Below are 6,523 nucleotides of genomic sequence, written 5' to 3'. Positions count from 1 at the left end.
TTTATTTATTTATTTTCCTGTGGGGAGCCTGATGTGGGGCTCGATCCCAGGACCCTGGGATCATGACCTGAGCGAAGGCAGATGCCTAATGATGGAGCCACCCAGGTGCCCCAAGGGGTTCCCTTGCTTAATAAAGCAGCCCTTCGGAAAAACCACACCTAACCCCAGGGGAAGTGTGGAAAGCTCTCTCTCAGAGACTGAGGGCAAGGCAGGGGCCCTCCGAGGACACGCACCCACCGTTGCTCTGGAGGTCTCGCCCAGTGCGGTAGGGAAGGGGAAGTCGGTGCAGGAGGTAAGGATAGAACAGGAGGAAATAAAATTGTCGTTACTCGCAGTTGACGAGTTACGCAGAAGATCTAGAAGAACGTGCAGGTCATCGTGGTGGAAGGCTGTGGGGGCCATACGCACGGCCGCTGCCCCAGCCCCAAGCCGAAAATGAAGTCTGAAAGCAAACGCTGGATCCGTTGTCATTTGTCTTGTAACAAACCACTTAAAACACTCAGTATCTTAAACGGATCCACAACTCCGTGTTTCTCATGAGTCTGGAGGGTGGCTGGGTGCTCCGTTCTGCTGGCCTCGCTGGGCTCCCTGGCGGGGTCCGCAGTGGGGCTGGGGCAGGTGGCCCACGTCGGGCTCACGTGCACGGCCGAGGCCGTGGGACTAGCGCTCTCTCTCCTCGCTGTCCTCCATCCCGCCTCCACAGCACGGTGGTCTTAGCACAGGGGGCCAAGAGGGCAGGGCCAGAAGCCGCGTGGCCTTTCGAGACCCAGACTCACAAGCCCCAGCGGAGAGCTTTTGGCCATATTCCACCAGTCAGCCCGGAGAAGCGGGTGCAGACTCCATCCTCCGCTGGGAGGAGGGGAAGAGAATTTGCACACATCGAACCCAGCAGAGACGCCGCTTACACGTCGTCGACTGTTGGGGTAGATCTAACAGGAGGCGTGGAGGATGTCCGCACGAACTACAGAACATCATCCAGACAATATAACGCCCAAACCAGCGAACGGTGTGCTGGTATTCGGCCCCTGAGAAGGAAACACCGAGGCAGGGCTGGGAGTGGACGAGATTCATAATTATCAGTCTACAGTCAGGAACAGCTCGATGGAAGACGTACAAAGGGCAGAGGATGTGGGAAGGGGTGCGGGGGTTCCATGCGCTCGCTGGGAGCTGGGAGGCGTGCCGCCCTCCCAGCACCTCCCTGGGATCACCAACCCCAAAGCTCTCCAAGCCTGGAGCTCGGGGGTTTGTGGGCACACGTCATTCTACAGGCACGGTTGGTTCCATCCTGGGCCGGGGCTGATGAGCTCAGGTCAGTCCCTTTCCCCTCCCAGGGAGTGTCGGGGGTGGGGTGGGGTGTCTCAGATGTTCCAGCCTTCTCGTGGAGGTGGGCTCCAGGTCAAGCCAGCCCCTGTGCTTAGGGGCTTTCCAAAAGTCTGGGAAGTCAGTCCCCCTGACACAGTCTCTGGGGTGGTTGAAAGGGGCTTTTTACGAACAACAAAAGACAACTTTAGGGCTCTTACACTTAGGAAATTTCCAAGGGCTAAGGAGGTCTGTGCCAGAAATGAAGGCCAAATATACACTCCTTTTTTTTTTTTTTTTAAGGTTTTATTTATTTATTTGAGAAAAGAGAAAAAGAGCAAGAAGTGGGGGAGGGAGAGGGGCAGAGAGAGCGGGAGAAGCAGACTCCCCGCCGAGCAGGGAGCTCAACACAGGACTCAATCGCAGGACCCTGAGATCATGACCTGAACTGAAGGCTGACACACACTCCACCGCCTGGGGGGCGACTCCAGGTGCCCTCCCCCCCCACCCCGCTCCAAGTAGGCATTTATTACTATCAAATCACAACATCACAGAGCCCCAAGCAGACTCAAGCACGTATGGACACTGAGTTTCCAGAAAGGAGCCCTGCAGAACACTGGACGAGGGCGAGTCTTTCCAAAAACCACAGAATGACTGGGGATCCGTGTGGTAAAAAAATAAGACAGGCCCTTCTCCCCCCGTCATAAACAGCGACTCCAGCTGGGCTGCAGGTCTGAAGGTGAAAGGCACAACAGTAGCGCTTCTAGAAAACAATCGGACGGAGCGTTCCGCGTGGTCGTGCATTTGGGGTAGGGAAATACATTTTGAAAAACACATGAAAGTAATAATTACAACAGATGAGACTGATGAATCCTCCTGCAGAAAAATCCAGGGCCGTCTGGATGGCACAGGGAGAGGCTAACGGAATTCGCGTAGTCTTCAGAACTCGATGGAAATGTTAGTGCTGCCTAAGGACACCTGCGGGACGCGGTGGAACCATTTTCAGAGAGACGTGCATTCCCCCCCCCCACCCCCCGCCCCGGCTGCATTTGCACAAAAACAAGAAGGATTTACAAATAAGTGAACCCAACTGTCCACTTCTGAAACCAGAAAAAGAACAGAATAAATCCAAAGAAAATGAGAGGAAAGAAAACACAAGCAGAGTTAGGGAAAGAGAAAACAAACCAAAAAAGAGAACAGACCCAAGTGCTGGTGTTTTGAAAAAACTAATAAAATAGACCGTCCCCCGGCAAAAAGTGGCAAGAAAAAAAAGAGAAGAAAACACAAATAAACAACATTGGAATTAAAGAGAGGGCACCACCAAGAGAAGAAAAACTATGATCAGGAAGGACTTAATACCCCCCATTTGAAAACCTCTATGAAATGGACACTTTTCTAGGAAAACATTTATTAGCAAAACTGGCCCAGGAAGAGAGGAAAATCTGAACAGGCCAGAGACCAAAAAAGGGAGATGACATGTTAAAGACCTACCCCCAGGGGCGTCTGGAAGTTATAAGTCTGCAAAATACACACACCCCACCCCTAAATGTGACAATTATTATCTAAAAATGTAGGAGAACCTCCTCCTGACCTGAACGCTGGGACAGCCCTCAACAGGAGAAAATAGGCAACTCATAAAACAACGTTAGTAATTTGACCATCTCGGATCTGAAATGCCGATCCTACCGGATACCTTCAAAGAGTTCAAAAGAAACAGAGCACACTGGGGCGCCTGAGTGGCTCAGTCGGTGAAGCATCTGCCTTGGGCTCAGGTCACGATGGCAGCGTCCTGGAATAGAGCCCTGCACCAGGCTCCCCGCTCACGGGGAGCCTGCTTCTCCCTCTCCCTCTGCTCATCCCCTCTGCTTGTGCTCTCTCAAATAAATTAATTAAAAAATTTTTTTAAAAAATCTTTAAAATTGGGGCGCCTTGGTGGCTCAGTGGGTTAAAGCCTCTGCCTTCGGCTCAGGTCATGATCTCAGGGTCCTGGGATCAAGCCCTGCATGGGGCTCTCTGCTCAGCGGGGAGCCTGCTTCCCCCTCTCTCCGCCTGCCTCTCTGCCTGCTTGTGATCTCTGTCAAATAAATAAATAAATAAATAAATCTTAAAAAAACCAAATCTTTAAAATTAAAAAGGTACGCAGCCCATGTATTTGCGCTGTCTACATGTATATGAAGCAAAATGAAAGTATCTGGGACACGCGGCGCACCCCCCACATCGGCAAGGAAAACACCCCAGTGGAAGCGGGCAAGGGCTTCAACAGGGGCGGAAGAATTCATTTCCAAATGGCCGGCAGAGAAACAGAGCCAACGACGACGCACCCATCAGGTGAGCCACAAATCCGTAAGCTAACAGCGCCGAGAGGCGCGCAGTGACGGTGACGCAGCCTGACCAGTGCAGGGAAGAGTATTGAGGCCGGAGCCCCTTTTGACCGGCTCCTGAGTGGCTGTCGAGTCCGGGAATGCGTGGGGATTACTGTGTCTGTGTCTGGAAAAGAAACACCAACCAACCAGGAGCCCAAGAAGATTCATACGACGACATTCATTTTAACATTAAAAAACATGAAAGCAAATGCAAGCTTGCCGTGGACACGCCCCGCGACCGGTCGGGGTAAGCAGCCGCTGGCGCCTTCAGGAGGCGATGTGTTTAGCAATGTGCAAATGCACGTTTTAGAGCAGCATAAATCAGCACTGCACGACTTCAAAAATATGTCTGCAGCGGGACGGAGAAGATACGGAGTAATTGGTATAACACGATGCTATTTTTATGAGCCACACACCACGCTCCAAGTGCCTACCTGTGTGTGAAAGGATTTACAACATCTGGAAGGACACAGGCCTGACCCAGGAAATCAGTGAAACGCAGGGGCATCTCTGAGGTACAGGAGGCCGGGGACCCGCAGGGCGGTGGGTTAAAAGGAACATTAGCTTTACCCAGAGCACTCTACATTTCTAGGAGGAGGAAATGGATGTCATGTGCGTGTAGGGACCCAGCGAGGGCAGGCACCCCACGTATGCCACTGCACTGTCGGACAGTGAGCTCAAGTCCACGGCCGGAGCCACACAGGCAAGCCGTGTACGGAGGAGCGGGGGGGCGGGGGAGAGGGGCATTTCCTGGATTTTATCTGGAAATCCTACCAGGTTAAGGTTTTAGGGGGCCCAACCAGATCTCAGAGACAGCTGGAGCTCCAGCAGGGACCAATGTGACCTCAAGGCAGACATGCGGACCTCCAGGCTTGTCCTGATCCCCAGGGAGACCAGGAGCCACAAGGGTCTGCCAGGAAGGCTGCAAGCTGGAGCCAACATGGAGGCCATAAGACCTGCTCTTCCCTGTTCCCCCAGACCAGAGGCCAGTGCTGTGCAGACGAACAGAAAAGAGAGACCCAAGAATATATTTCCCTCCAGAAACGGAGCATCACTTAAGGGCTGTTTAGTGTATCTCTAAGAACTATGTTTTGATGGTTTAGGAGGAAAAGTTGATTTATTTAGTAATCACGAAGCTGCAGATAAGTGCTTGTGAAGAGCTGGTTAAGTACAGCCCAGATCAAGACTCCCCATTCCCTGTGCTCACCTGATCACAGCCGGAGTGAGCTGTGTGGCCCTGCTCCCCCTTCTCCTGGCCAACTTTCCAGGGCTTTGCAATCTCTGTTCTCCCCTCGGACTGCTGTCTCCTGCTCCACAGGGGCCTGCCGTCCCTGCAGCGTGGCAGCCTTCGTCACCTTCCCACACTTGGGGTTTATGGAAGCTTGGGGTTGATGGAAGCTTGGGGCTTATTGAAGCTTGGGGTTTATGGAAGCTTGGGGTTTATGGAAGCTTGGGGCCTTCTACAGTTCAAAGTCTGCAAGCATTGTAAAGAGGCCCACTCAACTTGGGTTGGGCGGCACCTGCAGCCCAGTGCTGGACACTCCCAGCTGCACTAAGGGGTTTTGGTGGCAGAGTGAGGAGAGCCTCAGGCTAGCCCAAGATTGGTGCGTGGGCCCCAGTCCCATATCTGGCCTCTTTGGACTTCCTGCTTCTGAAAGGGAAGGTCAACCACCTCCATTCTGACCTCGGTCTGTACTTTTTTTTTTAAAGATTTTATTTGTTTATTTGACACAGAGAGATCACAAGTAGACAGAGAGGCAGGCAGAGAGAGAGAGAGAGAGAGAGAGAGAAGCAGGCTCCCTGCTGAGCAGAGAGCCCGATGCGGGACTCGATCCCAGGACCCTGAGATCATGACCTGAGCTGAAGGCAGCGGCCTAACCCACTGAGCCACCTAGGCGCCCCTCGGTCTGTACTTTTGATTAAATTCTTCCTTGCGGCTTATCTCCTAACTCAGGCAAAAGACCCTGCGGGCATAGCATCCTGTGGTAGGAACCGAAACTACCCCCTTAAGCTATAAGGACTGTCCTGAGCCAGCAAGACCCCGCGTGATCAACCCCCAGACGACGGTCAGCCTGGCCTTCCCTGCCCACCTGCGCGCACCACCCCCTCGTTGCACACTGTCCTCATTTAACCCTAGCAGTGTCTTCAGCACTTCGGAGACAGTCTTTGAGACGCTGTCTTCAGCGGGCCTCTCGGAAGTAGACTCCCTTCTCGGTTCCCCATCGCTCGTCTCTGCCTTTGGATTCTGTCAGCGGGCGGCGGCTGAGCCTGGTCCGTTTGGGACCCCCGGGGCCAGGGGCTCCTGCTCCACCGGGCCCGCTGCGCCGCTCCTCCCCGCGCAGGCCTCCTTCCTCCGCATTTACCCGGGATGCTGGGTACGGGCATCCGGGAGACAGCCTCGGAGCGCAGACGTGGGGTGTGGGAAAAACCCGTGCCCCGGGAACACGACGCCGCGTCTACCGGCCGTCCGTGCTGCTGCGAGCGGCTCGGGCCTCCGTCTTTCAGGGGGGGCAGGTGGTCTCTGCAGGGGTTCAGGGATCTCCCAACCCCCCCGCTGAGAAGCCAGTTGTGCCTCCGCGTGGGCGCGCACTCAGCGCTCCTCCTCTGGACACGGGCCTCTTCGGCCTTCCTCGACCTGGTCGCAACGTCCGTCCGAGCGCTCCGCTAACTACAGCTCTTGTCCGTGTTCACACCCGAACGAGACTCCGGATTTCACCTCCGAAGATCGGCTTTGAACGGGGTCAGACGAACCGAATCTAACTGCCGCGGCTCACCGACTTCGCGACTTTCGGGACACGGCGCTTCCGCACAGAGGGCCGGTGGGGCCCGCGCTGCGCAGTCAGGGCGCCGGCGCAGCCGCG

Source organism: Lutra lutra, chromosome 16, assembly GCF_902655055.1.
Source record: "Lutra lutra chromosome 16, mLutLut1.2, whole genome shotgun sequence".
NCBI classification, from domain to species: domain Eukaryota; kingdom Metazoa; phylum Chordata; class Mammalia; order Carnivora; family Mustelidae; genus Lutra; species Lutra lutra.
The sequence above is the reverse complement of the archived record's forward strand: the minus strand, read 5'-3'. Positions refer to the sequence as shown.